Genomic DNA, 13,885 nt, shown 5'->3' with positions numbered 1-13,885 from the left:
GTCAGGGTTTTCAACCCCGGTTTCACGCACAAGGCTTAAGATAGTCCCAGACTAAAATGCATGTTTGAGATGGTTTAACTGAAAGTAACTTGCACAGACATATCTTAAAATATGTCAGTGTCATTGTTTTGTCTCAAGATTCACACCAATAATGCTTTTTTCTAGTGTTCATTTATAAAAAGCTACCTAATTGAACTAAGGCCTAATCCTGATTTAGGCTAAGCCCTGTCTGTGAATCCGGGCCTATGTGCCCCAAAAATAATCATTCTCGCGCAAGGGATTCTAAAATTTTAAAAGCATCTAGTTTCTTGTATAACGGCCCGATTTATATTGTGGAAAAATGAATATTATAAATATATCTAAATATTATCTGGAAAATATTTCATTTTTATTAAGTTAAAGGGTTAGTTCACCCAAAAGTGAAAATAATGTCATTTATTACTCACCCTCATGGTGTTTCACACCCGTAAGGCCTTCATTCATCTTCAGAACACAAATTAAGATATATTTGTTGAAATCCGAAGGCCTGCATTCAAAACAATGACTTTCCTCTCTCAAGGTACTAAAAACATATTTAAATCAGTTCATGTGAGTTCAGTAGTTCTTAATATTATAAAGCGACGAGAATACTTTTTGTGCACCAAAAAACCACCAAATAATGACTTTTCAATAATATAGTGATGGAGCGATTTCAAAACGGAGCTTTACGAATCGAATCAGTGACTTGGAATGCCAAAGTCACATGATTTCAGCAGTTTAGCCTTTTGATAGGAGATCCGAATCACTGATTCGATTCGCAAAGCTCAGAAGCAGTGTTTTGAAATCAGCCCATCACTATATTGTTGAAAAGTCAAGTCAAGTCAAATTTATTTATATAGCGCTTTTACAATTGGTAATTGTTTCAAAGCAGCTTTACATATTAGAAGCACAGAAAAAAAGGGAAGTGGTTAAAACTGTACAAACAAGCGTGGTAATATGTAACATATACAAGATGGTGCTACATTAAGCCAATGTCGGCTGACTTCCAGGGGTGGAAAAAACCCCCTAGGAGAAAAACCCAGCGTGCTAGCACTGGGAAAAAAGTCCTAGGAGGGAAAAAACCCCTTGGAAGATATATATATGTAAATGTATATGGAGATCAAAATCTGAATTGTACATTTTTATTATAGAGATTAAAAATCGATTATATATAAATATATGTAAGCGGATACGGGATCCTGGGCTACGTTGTAGTCAGGTCCAGACGCAGGTTCTCCATCTGACCTGGATACGGCCTGGATCCAGCACCCGGCAAACCTCAGGATAAGCAGAGAGACAGATATTAGCGTAGATGCCATTCTTGTTCTGATGTACAGGTATATCTAGTGTTATAGGAAATGTTCTCGGTTCCGGCCGACCTAATTATTGCAGCGTAACAATCCTTTAACGGATTTGAAAAATGTTAATGTATTGATAATGTGTTATGTGTATGCAAGAGCAAAGAGATGTGTTTTTAGTCTAGATTTAAACTGACAGAGTGTGTCTGCTTCCCGAACAATGCTAGGAAGATTGTTCCAGAGTTTAGGTGCTAAATAGGAAAATGATCTGCCGCCTTCAGTTGATTTTGATATTCTGGGTATTATCAACTGGCCTAAATTCTGAGATCGCAATAAACGTGAAGGACTATAATGCATTAAGAGCTCACTTAGGTACTGGGGAGCTAAACCATTTAGAGCTTTATAAGTAAGTAGCAAGATTTTAAAATCTATACGATGTTTAATAGGGAGCCAATGTAATGTTGACAGAACTGGGCTAATATGGTCATACTTTCTGGTTCTAGTAAGAACTCTAGCTGCCGCATTTTGAACCAACTGTAGTTTGTTTAAAAGCCGAGCAGAACAACCACAGTAGAGCGTTACAATAATCTAGTCTTGAGGTCATGAATGCATGAACCAACTGTTCCGCATTTGTCATTGAGAGCATATGTCGTAATTTAGATATATTTTTTAGATGGAAGAAGGCGGTTTTACAGATACTAGAAACATGACTTTCAAATGAAAGATTGGTATCAAAGAGCACACCCAGGTTCCTAACTGAGGACGAAGGTTTAATGGAGCACCCGTCAAGTGTTAGAGAGTATTCAAGGTTTTTTCGTGAGGAAGTTTTTGGTCCAAAGATTAGGAAATCAGTTTTTTCTGAATTTAATAATAAGAAATTTCTTGTCATCCAGTTTTTAATGTCAGCTATGCATTCTGTTAGTTTTGTGAATTTGTAGGTTTCGTCAGGGCGCGAGGAAATATAGAGCTGAGTATCGTCAGCGTAGCAGTGAAAACTAACACCATGCTTCCTAATTATCTCTCCTAAGGGCAGCATGTACAGAGTGAAAAGCAACGGTCCTAATACTGAGCCTTGTGGTACCCCATATTTAACCTGTGATCGATACGACATCTCTTCATTAACTACCACAGACTGATAACGGTCAGATAAGTATGATTTGAACCATGCCAAAGCAATTCCACTAATGCCAATATAGTTTTCAAGTCTTTTTAAAAGAATGTTATGATCGATAGTGTCAAAAGCAGCACTGAGATCTAATAACACTAATAGAGAAATACAGCCACGATCGGATGATAGGAGTAGATCGTTTGTAACTCTAACGAGAGCAGTCTCAGTACTATGGTATGGTCTAAATCCTGACTGGAAATCCTCACAGATTCCATTTCTTTCTAAAAAGGAACACAGTTGTGTTGAAACTGCCTTTTCTAGTATCTTTGACAGAAAAGGTAGATTCGAGATTGGCCTGTAATTTACTAAATCTCTCGGATCTAGTTGAGGTTTTTTAATAAGAGGTTTGATAATAGCCTGCTTAAAGGTTTTTGGCACGTGTCCTAGTGTTAAAGATGAATTAATTATATCAAGAAGTGGACCTACGACCTCTGGAAGCATTTCTTTCAGTAGTTTAGTCGGCATTGGGTCTAACATACATGTCGTTGATTTTGATGATTTGATAAGTTTAGATAATTCTTCCTCTCCTATAGCGGCGAATGATTCTAGTTTTACCTCAGGGACACTACAGTGCACTGTCTGAAGAGAAACTGTAGACGGTTGCATGTTTATAATTTTCTCTCTAATATTATCAATCTTGCAAGTAAAGAAGTTCATAAAGTCATTACTGCTGTGCTCTATGGAAACGTCAGCAGTTGAATCTTTGTTTCTAGTTAATTTAGCCACTGTGTCAAATAAATACCTAGGATTATGTTTGTTTTCTATTAAGAGATTTGAAAAATAAGTAGATCTAGCATTTCTTATGGCTGTTCTGTACTCAATCATTTTTTCTTTCCACGAAAGGCGAAAAACTTCTAGTTTTGTTTTCTTCCAACTACGTTCAGCTTTTCTAACAGCTCGTTTTAGAGCCCGAGTGTGCTCATCATACCACGGCGTTGGATTAGTTTCCTTAATCTTCTTTAGACGTAAAGGAGCGACCGCATCTAATGTGCTGGAAAAGAGAGAGCCAATAGTTTCTGTTGCAGCATCGAGTTCTTCTAAGTTGTCAGGTATACTAAGGCGATGAAACTGCTCGGGGAGATTATTTATAAAGCAATCTTTAGTGGCAGACGTGATTGTTCTACAATATTTATGGCTGGGTGGTGGTTTTGTAGCCTTGGCTAATTGTATTATACACGAGACTAAATAATGATCTGATATATCATCGCTCTGCTGTAGAATTTCAACAGCATCAATATCTATTCCATGCGACAGTATTAGATCTAGGGTATGATTACGACAATGAGTGGGTCCTGACACGTGTTGTTTAACTCCAATAGAGTTTAAAATATCTGCAAATGCCAATCCAAATGCGTCTTTATTATTATCTACATGGATATTAAAATCACCAACAACAAGGACTTTATCCGCAGCCAGTACTAACTCTGATAGAAACTCAGCAAATTCTTTGATAAAGTCAGTATGGTGCCCTGGTGGCCTGTATACAGTAGCCAGCACAAATGTCAACTTACATAATGTTACATAAAGCACCATCACTTCAAAGGAATTATATTTGAAATTCTTTTGAATGATTCTGAATATATTACTATAAATTACAGCAACACCTCCCCCTTTGCCTTTCTGTCGAGGATTGTGTCGATAATCATAACCTTGAGGACTAGATTCATTTAAAGTAATGTAATCGTCTGGTTTTAGCCAGGTTTCTGTCAAACACAGCAAGTCTAGTTTATTGTCTGTGATAATTTCATTTACAATAAGTGCTTTTGAAGAAATAGATCTAATATTCAGTAACCCAAGCTTTATCATTTGTTTATCTGATTTATCTGTGATTTTCATTTTTTGAACATCAATTAAATTTTTACCCTTAAAAGGTTTTGGAAGTTTTTTGTATTTACTAGTTCGAGGTACAGACACAGTCTCTATGTGATAATATCTAGGTGAAAGTGTTTCTATGTGCTGTGAATTATCTGAGTTCTGTGACGTGAGGCGGCTAGCAGACGGTCGGTTTAGCCAGTTTGTCTGCGTCCTGATCTGGGCCCTGGTTTGTCATGTTTCAGCTCTAAGACTATTTGCCAAATTTCTAGAGAGAAGAGCAGCACCATCCCGGGAGGGATGAATACCATCTCTTTTCAACAGATCAGGTCTGCCCCAAAAGCTTTTCCAATTGTCTATGAAACCTATATTATTCTGCGCACACCACTTAGACAGCCAGCCATTGAGTGATGATAACCTGCTAACTATCTCATCACTCCGACGAACAGGAAGAGGGCCAGAACAAATTACTTTTGCTGACATTGAATTTGCGAGTTCACACACCTCTTTAATGTTAATTTTAGTGATCTCCGACTGGCGAAGTCGAACATCATTTGTGCCGACGTGGATAATGATTTTAGAATATTTACGTTTAGCATTAGCCAGCACTTTTAAATTTGCTTTGATGTCAGGTGCTCTGGCCCCCGGCAAACATGTGACTATGGTGGCTGGTGTCTCTATTTTCACGTTCCGTGTAATAGAATCGCCAATTACTAGGGCACTTTCAACAGGATTCTCAGTGGGTGCGTCATTTAAAGTCATTATTTTGGTGCCCAAAAAATATTCTACTCGCATTATAATATTAATATTGAACCACTGTACTCACATGAACCGATTTAAATATGTTTTTAGTACATTAATGGATCTTGAGAGAGGAAATGTCATTGCTGTCAATGGAGGCCTCACTGAGCCATCGGATTTAATCAAAATATCTTAATTTGTGTTCTGAAGATGAATGAAGGAACACCATGAGGGTGAGTAATTAATGACATTATTTTCATTTTTGGGTGAACTAACCCTTTAAGGTGTGATTTACATTATTTACATCCTACAATCTTTAGCTAGGCAATACAACATAGGGGAGACGGGGGGTTGTCTCAAACTGTCAGTAACTATCAGGTTTTATGTCAAACAGAAAAACAATGCCAAGCTGCATAGAGATGATAAAGACCATATACACATATATGGAAATAGTCTGTATTTAAATGTAAACATTTTCATTAATCCACCAATTGGAATTCAATGAATATGCTGCAGCAAAGAAAGCAACCGATGGAGTTATTGACTGCCACAAACCTGCCACATGACATGACGGCAAAGGCTTCAAAAATCAAGGCCCCCCTTTTTAAATACTAGATGCAAGTTCAGTACGGATGCGCAAGCGGTTGCTGTGATGTTCATTAAAAAATGCTGTTTGTGGAGTTGTTTAATCCTCTGCTGAAATCTTGAGAGATTCACTGTCTTTTCAGTTGATTTTATCTAAGGCTGTGGCTGGAAGTCAGTAGTAGTTCTTGTGTTTCTCTTAAGTGATTCTGATTCTGTCTTCAATAATAAACAAACATGACTCAATTAATCAGTTAATTACCTAATTTACTCTTAAAGGGATAGTTCAGTGATTGGGATCTTGAACAATAAGACTCGAAAAAACTTCCACAGACAAATCCAAATTAAACCCTGCGGCTCGTGACGGCACATTGATGTCCTAAGACACGAAAAAATCGGTTTGTGCAAGAAACCGAACAGTATTTATATCATTTTTTACCTCTAATACACCACTATGTCCAATTTCATTCAGCTTCCGGCTAGTGAGGTCTGATCGCGCTCTGACAACGGAAGTGATGTCTCGCGCTCATTGAAGTATATGGGCGGGACATCACTTCCGTCACCAGAACGCGTTTTTTGACCTCACTAACAGGAAGCTGAACGAAGTTGGACATAGTGGTGTATTAGAGGTAAAAATTATATAAATTATGTTCTCGCACAAACCGATCGTTTCGTGTCTTAGGACATTAATGTGTCGTCACGAGCTGCAGGTTTTAATTTGGATTTGTCTATGTACATTTTTTCGACTCTTATTGTTCAAGTTCCCAATCACTGCTTTTATTTGACTGACAGACGGCAGCGGTTGCAGTTAAAAATCATAATTTGCGTTCGACTGAAGAAAAAAAGTCCTCTACATCTTGGATGCCCTGGGGGTAAGCAGATAAACATAAAATTTTCATTTTTGGGTGAACTATCCCTTTAACACTGTCTCAGTGTTATTTAACACCCAGCTGGTGGTTCCCATATAAACACAGAGCAGTGTTTATTTTACACCAGGGATTTAAATTAATAAAAGTTTATTTCACCTGACAAGCAGAGATAATTCCATGTTGTTCCAAACAAAAAAAAGAAAATGGATATGTTTAGCATCATTCACTTTCATTGCATTCACATTCTTTTTTCCCTACAATGGACCAGATTTACTAAACATGACGTGCAAATTAAAGAACACAGACGCAGCCGGATCATCGGACCAACGCAATCTACCAAGAGCTATGCAAATTAGCATTGGTTTAAGACATGCTTTTTGGGAGGTGGTCAATAATCGTGCAAATGCCAGTAAATTGACTAGCACAAACCTTAGTAAATCACTTTGCATGATTCATTTAAATACTCTCCTCCCATATATTTTGAGCCTGAAAAAGAGACTCCTACAAATGCATATGGCCATATGCAATAAGCCTATAAAATAACTGTGTCCACACATTGTCAGTGCAAATATTTCACTGCGTGTCTTTAGTAAATCCTAACAGTAGTTTTTAATGCCAAAAGAGGGTTTGCGCTGGCACAAGCTGTTAGTAAATCTGGCCCAATAGAAGTGTTTGTCATTGTAAGATCTTAACAGTGTCCCTTTGGTGTGTTACAATCTCACTTTTTGCATCCAGATACTTTGATTAAAGTCACCATGAAATCAAAATTGACAATTCTTGTTTTTTTTATGGAATATTGCAGCATACAACTTACCCTCCTTCTTGCAGCGACATCTCTTCTCGGATGACGTTTACTATCGCGAGGGCGGGACAACCTGTTACTCACATGAGATCACCCAATAGCAAACCAAAGTCATGTCCTGCCCTTTTCTTGTTCGACAAGCCGTTTCACTCAAATATATATCACAATAGGGAAGAAAAGACTATCGCAACTTCAGTTTCGTGCCGACTTTAAAGCTGCAGTCCGTAACTTTTTTAGTTTTTGTTTTATCCTAAATCACTACGGTACACCTATAATAAGTGTTCATATTCTAACTATTTTAGACTGGTTCAGGTCGCCACCACTTACGCAAGACACGTGCAGTTCTGCTTATTAACCGCTAGAGTGCCAAAAGTTACGCACTGCAGCTTTAAAGGAATACTCCACTTTTTTTTGAAAATAGGCTCATTTTCCAACTCCCCTAGAGTTAAACAGTTGAGTTTTACCGTTTTCGAATCCATTCAGCCGATCTCCGGTTCTGGCGGTACCACTTTTAGCATTGCGCTTAAAAATGACCAAAGAGTTTTGATATTTTTCCTATTTAAAACTTGACTCTTCTGTAGTTACATCATGTACTAAGACCGCGGAAAATGAAAAGTTGCGATTTTCTAGGCTGATATGGCTAGGAACTATACTCTCATTCCGGCGTAATAATCAAGGAACTTTGCTGCCGTTCCATGGCTGCAGCAGTGCAATGATATTACGCAGCGTCTCTCACAAACGTCTCCATGGTTGCAAGGCACGTTCCCTGTCTAAGCAGGGGCTCACGGGTGCTGCGTAATATCATTGCACTGCTGCAGCCATGGAACGGCAGCAAAGTTCCTTGATTATTACGCCTGAATGAGAGTATAGTTCCTAGCCATATCAGCCTAGAAAATCACAACTTTTTATTTTCCGTCGGTCTTAGTACACGATTTAACTACAGAAGAGTCAAGTTTTAAATAGGAAAAATATCAAAACTCTTTGGTCATTTTAAAGCGCGATGCTAACGGTCTAATCAGATTCAATGAACTATGCTAAGCTATGCTAAAAGTGGTACCGCCAGAACCGGAGATCAGCTGAATGGATTCGAAAACGGTAAAACTCAACTGTTTAACTCTAGGGGAGTTGGAAAATTAGCCTATTTTCAAAAAAAAGTGGAGTGTTCCTTTAAAGCACATGCACTCTCTGAACAGTACTGATTCATGTGCTCTTGGGAACCTCTGCTGAAGTATACAGGTGGCTTAGTCAAAGCAAAGTGATGGTGTCTTTAGGCAGATATGGGAGAAGAAGTGCAGCCATTATGTCAATCCACACACCAACAATACTGAGAAATTCCAAAGCGGTGTGACAGATCTGTTATGACTGAATTCAGCTTCAATTGTAAAGAATGTCATTAACGTTCCATATATTAAAAAAAATATATATCTAAAATTCAATAGCTCTTCTGGAGGCACTGAAATAGACACAGACATACTGTTTGAAACCAAACACTTTCTTGTATTGATGTTGAATTTCAGCAAAGCACATTATTATGGTCTTCCAGTGTTGGATCCATCCCGAGTTTGAGCATCACAGTATGCAAGAGCCTCGCTGCTTGTGTCACCGCATTCATCTGGAAGAAATGAGACCGTTATTTATTTATAGAAATACAAACACAAACACATGTTTACTTAGATATCTAAATTGTATAATATATATATATATATATATATATAAGGAAGGAAGCTATATAAGGAAGCTTTAACAGATTAATGGGTGCCAAATATGCGTACAAATCTGTAAGCACACCTGTAGACACAGTGTTTGTATCCTTCCTATGTAGTTTACGGCGCTTCTTCTCCGGAGGTCTGTAGTAGCCGAGCCATAAAGTTGGATAGGGATTCTCTGCTGTCGGCTTCTTGTCAACAAAGTGAAAGGAGCACACGAAAAGATTCTTCGGAGGGTTTTTCAAATAGAGGTTCCGAAGCCAAATCCTTCTGTCCTCTTCGGCAGTAGGCATTCGATAGAAGGAAAACCATTGGGGACAGGAGCACTGTGATTTTGTGAGCGGTTTGTGATCATAACACTCTTGTTTTAACCACATGTTTAGTTTCGTCCGATTATTATGACAGCCACGAACTGCACACGTCGTCCCAGAACTTCTCAAAGACATTTTACAGCGATTAAAAAGCGAAACTAACAGCACAAAAGCCTATTATATGAGCAGGTTGGTTAACTTTTATCGGCTACAAACAAAACACCCGCTTACCGGAAATTCCGCCCACCTAATTCAAATACAGACGTCGTATGGACGTATGGAGGATCAGAAACTGCAAAAATAACAAATGAAAAAAATGTAGCGAACAGTGAGACATCTACGCAGTGTTCACTATAGAACGTATGCATTGACGTCACTTTCCCGCTGGAACACCTTCCCTCACAGCTGGACTGAGTGGCAAAAGACCTGCTGCCTGACTGGATTTAATAGAGGAAACTGCGAAAACGCGAGTAAACAAACGATTACACTAAAAGTTGGGCTCGATAGTCCTTGCAACTTGTCAAAGAAATCTAATCCATAAATATTGACACTAAGCCAGAAATAATTTTTCATGATACAAACCCCATTTCCAGAAAAGTTGGGATGTTTTGTTAATCAAGAATCTGTGATTTGTTAATTCTCTTTAACCTTTATTTAATTGACAAAGATACAAAGAAAATATTTCAGATTTTATGGCTGAAACACACTTCAAAAAAAGTTGGGATAGAGGCATGTTTATCACATCACCTTTCCTTTTAATTACACTTCGTTTGGGAATTGAGGATATTAATTGGTGAAGTTTTGCAAGCGGAGTTTTTGCCCAATCTCGCTTGATATAAAACTTAAGCTGCTTAACACTCTGTGGTCGTCGTTGTATGATTCCCATTTTCATGATGTTGTCAACAAACTGTTTTATACTATCCAACACCTGACCTGGTCTATAATTTTCTTCTTTTCTGGATGATTTGATCCTCTGGGATGCCAGTCCAGAAGTAACGTGTGGAGGTTGGCACTGTGGCTTAAAGCACCTGTCTAGTAAACAGGAGATGCTGGGTTCAAATCCCAGTGGTTCCCTTTTGAAACTTTTGTGTCTGAAGGCTGTAAACCTTGGCAAGCGTGCTTTTCTGAGAAGGGACCACAAACGAGGTAACCGAAGAGCTTAGTTGTCAACAAACTCTTTTAAGCTATCCAGTGTCTGTTCCACAATTTGCCTCTTTTCTAGATGTTTTGATCCTCTGGGATTGCCATAGCATGGAGGTCGGCGCCATGGCTTAGTTGGTTAAAGCGCTTGTCAAGTAAACAGGAGATCACTGGTTCGTGGTCTATTTTGGAGTGTGTTACAGCCATCATAATCAAAATTTGTTTATATATTTACAAAATACATTTAAGTTGGTGATTGAAAACATTGGAAATAATTTATTTGTACTTTTGTCAGCTGAAATAAAGGTTAAACAGAATGAACAAATCACAGATTCCTCATTTTATTGCATTTTACAAAATGTCCTAAATTTTCTGCAAATGGGGTTTGTATTTAGATGTGCCAGATTTCGACGCTGGGGAAATACATAAAGCAAATCTGCCTGTGAACGTTTTATATAAATACAATATAGGTATAGGTCTAAATCCGAGTGATCACTTATATCAATGTTATATATCATATATCAAATCATATTGATTGTTGAATATGATTGTTGTTATTTTTGTTTTGTTTTTGTGCACAACCAACATTCTTGTCACTTCATAAAATTAAGGTTGAACCACTGTAGTTATGTCGACTGTTTTAACACTGTCTTTACTACCTTTCTGGACCTTGAAAGTGTTAATTATATTGCTGTCTTCTCGACGAGTCATATACTTCTCGGATTTCATCAAAAATATCTTAATTTGTGTTCTGAAGATGAATGAAGGTTTTAGGGGTGTGGAACAACATGAGGGTGAGTAATTAATGACAGAAATTACATTTTGTTCTTGGACAAGACGGCCTCAGCATTTTGAATCAGGCTTCCATTGTGCAGAGGCTCGAGAACCTCTTTCCTGCCCACAGTGTGTGCAAATCCCATCATGTGCCCCAGCTCCATAAATGGGCAGGCTCTGTGGCGCAATGGATAGCGCATTGGACTTCTAGGTTGCAAAATGAGGCCATTCAAAGGTTGTGGGTTCGAGTCCCACCAGAGTCGTGACTTTTGCCGTTTTGTCAACCCCATACTGCACAGTGTTGCCCTCAGGTAACAGAAAGCTTTTGGGGCCTCTTGTTCTCAACATATTCATTTAATGAAAGTCAATCATAAAGGCTTCTTTTTACTTGTATCTCTACATTTGCTGCTTAAATAATTCATTACAAAATTTCTCTGTGGGTTGCCACATTTGCTTTTGTGAATAGAGCTCCAAAAAAGTGTAATGGGATGCTGGAAGTTCTTCTAAACATAATTAGCCAACAAACACAGAGGCTTGCTGGCCTCCCCCACTCAGCTGTCAAAAAACTTTTTTATACTGTCCAACACATGGTCCACAATTTGCTTCTTTTCTGGATGTTTTGATCCTCTGGGACGCCAGTCCAGGAGCACTGTGAGGTGGATGGTGCCGTGGCTTAGTTGGTTAAAGCGCCTGTCTGGTAAACAGGAGATTGTGAGTTTGAATCCCAGCAGTTCCTTTGTCGATACTTGTGTGTCTCAAGACTATAAACCTTGACAAACATGCTTTTCTGAGAAGGGACCACAAACGGAGTAAACAAGGAGCTCAGTTGTCAACAAACATTTTAAGCTATCCAGTGCCTGTTCCACGATTTGCCTCTTTTCTGGATGATTTGATCCTCTGGGACACCAGTCCAGGACTGAGGCATGAAGGTCGGCGCCGTGGCTTAGTTGTTTAAAGTGCCTGTTTAGTAAACAGGAGATCCTGGGTTTGAATCCCATCGGTGCCTTTTGTGATACTCATGTACCACAAGTCTGAACTTTGGCAAATGTGTGTTTTTCTAAGAACGGACCACAAACGGGAAAACCGAGGAGCACAGTGGCAGCAGGCCAGTTCCATTTGCAAACCACTCCTCAGCCGTTGTCGAAGGACAGCAGTGCCTCTCCTCCGATGGCTTTGTTCTCTAGGTTTATTCTTGGACAAGAGGGCCTCAGCATTTTGAATCAGGCTTCAATTGTGCAGAGAACCTCTTTCCTGCCCGCAGTGTGTGCAACCTCACTGTGTTGGATGTGCAAATCCCATCATGTGCCCCAGCTCCACAAATGGGCTGGCTCTGTGGCGCAATGGATAGCGCATTGGACTTCTAGATTGCAAAGTGAGGCCATTCAAAGGTAGTGGGTTCGAATCCCACCAGAGTTGTGATTTTTGACGTTTTATTAACCCTATTCTGCACAGTGTTGCCCTCAGGCAACAGAAAGCTTTTGGGGCCTCTTGTTCTCAACATATTCATTTAAAGAAAGTCAATCATAAAGGCTTCTTTTTACTCGTATCTGCTTAAATAATTCATTACAAAATTTCTCTGTGGTTTACTACCACATTTGCTTACGGAAACCTCTTGGCTCTTGCACACACGGACCGGCCATCACCACAGAGATTTCTCTTTCTGTAGCTTTGATGGTCTTTGCAGCTTTTGTGAATAGAGCTCCAAAAAAGTGTAATGGGATGCTGGGAGTCCTTCTAAACACAGTTGGCCAACAAACACAAAGGTTAGCTGGCCACCCCCACTCAGCTGTCAACAAACTTTTTGCGCCTGGTCCACAATTTGCTTCTTTTCTGGATGTTTTGATCCTCTGGGACGCCAGTCCAGGAGCACTGTGTGGAGGTCTGCACCATGGCTTAGTTGGTTAAAGTGCCTCTCTAATAAACAGGAGATCCTGGGTTCGAATCCCAGTGGTGCCCTTGCTGATACTTGTGTCTCAAGGCTGTAAACATTGGCAAGCATGCTTTTCTGAGAAGGGACCACAAACGGGGTAAACAAGGAGCTCAGTTGTCAACAAAATATTTTAAGCTATCCAGTGCCTGTTCCACGATTTGTTTCTTTTCTGGAAGTTTTGATCCTCTGGGATGCCAATCCAGGACCAGACTGTGGAGGCTGGTGCAGTGGCTTAGTTGGTTAAAGCACCTGTCTAGTAAGCAGGAGGTCCTGAGTTCAAATCCCAGCAGTGCCTTTTGTGATACTCCAAATATCCACACTTGCGGTCTTGGCCACTTGAGAGCATGTGCATGCGAAGTGCGCAAGACTGTCCAATGTATTAAAAATGCCAAAGTACAGTGCCCTTAATGCACATTAAACCCACACTATCTTGAATATTGCTTAGGAGCGATATTTCGAGGCTAAGTGTTTCCCATCATGCATTATGTTCAGGAACTCGCGTGCCCCGAAATCGCAAGATGTCAATGAAAATGTTAAATTCAAAGTTAAATTAGATATTACATATAATTTGGTACTAAAACAAAGTGTTGCACATTTTATTGGTGCAAAGATGAATAGGCTATGTGTATTTTGTACAACATTTGCAACTGCTTTTTGTCACTTATTTAGAAGCACCACAATTTTAATAGTGTGTCTTCTGTTAGATACATAGCGACCACTGAACAGACAATTAA

At 39.2% G+C, this 13,885-nt stretch overlaps 2 protein-coding genes and 5 non-coding genes across 10 annotated transcripts in view; 6 read left to right on the top strand and 1 right to left on the bottom strand.

Moving 5' to 3' along the window:
• Positions 1-9,660, bottom strand: part of tnfrsf19 (tumor necrosis factor receptor superfamily, member 19) — a 48,093-nt gene extending 38,433 nt beyond the window's left edge. Inside the window, exons 1-2 of one of the 4 annotated variants that reach the window (XM_067365692.1) lie at positions 9,063-9,660; positions 8,765-8,902 (exon numbers count right to left, since the gene is read on the bottom strand). The gene's annotated coding sequence lies outside the window, so the exon portion shown is untranslated. Of the gene's footprint in view, positions 1-446; positions 846-7,302; positions 7,679-8,764; positions 8,903-9,062 lie in introns of those variants that run through there. The other 3 variants (XM_067365690.1, XM_067365693.1, XM_067365691.1) reach the window with 3 other exon arrangements.
• si:dkey-260j18.2 (uncharacterized protein LOC325231 homolog) overlaps positions 1-13,885 on the top strand; it is a 42,037-nt gene that overhangs the window by 6,027 nt on the left and 22,125 nt on the right. The window lies entirely within an intron of this gene.
• Positions 11,395-11,484, top strand: trnar-ucu (transfer RNA arginine (anticodon UCU)). The gene is given in 2 exon segments: positions 11,395-11,431; positions 11,449-11,484. It is a non-coding gene; the product is annotated as a tRNA-Arg (tRNA).
• trnat-agu (transfer RNA threonine (anticodon AGU)) lies at positions 12,154-12,227 on the top strand. Its single transcript has one exon. It is a non-coding gene; the product is annotated as a tRNA-Thr (tRNA).
• trnar-ucu (transfer RNA arginine (anticodon UCU)) lies at positions 12,548-12,637 on the top strand. The gene is given in 2 exon segments: positions 12,548-12,584; positions 12,602-12,637. It is a non-coding gene; the product is annotated as a tRNA-Arg (tRNA).
• trnai-aau (transfer RNA isoleucine (anticodon AAU)) lies at positions 13,104-13,177 on the top strand. Its single transcript has one exon. It is a non-coding gene; the product is annotated as a tRNA-Ile (tRNA).
• trnat-agu (transfer RNA threonine (anticodon AGU)) lies at positions 13,373-13,446 on the top strand. Its single transcript has one exon. It is a non-coding gene; the product is annotated as a tRNA-Thr (tRNA).

The sequence above is a fragment of the Chanodichthys erythropterus genome, chromosome 17 (genome assembly GCF_024489055.1).
Source record: "Chanodichthys erythropterus isolate Z2021 chromosome 17, ASM2448905v1, whole genome shotgun sequence".
Taxonomy (NCBI): domain Eukaryota; kingdom Metazoa; phylum Chordata; class Actinopteri; order Cypriniformes; family Xenocyprididae; genus Chanodichthys; species Chanodichthys erythropterus.
The sequence above is the reverse complement of the archived record's forward strand: the minus strand, read 5'-3'. Positions and strand labels throughout refer to the sequence as shown.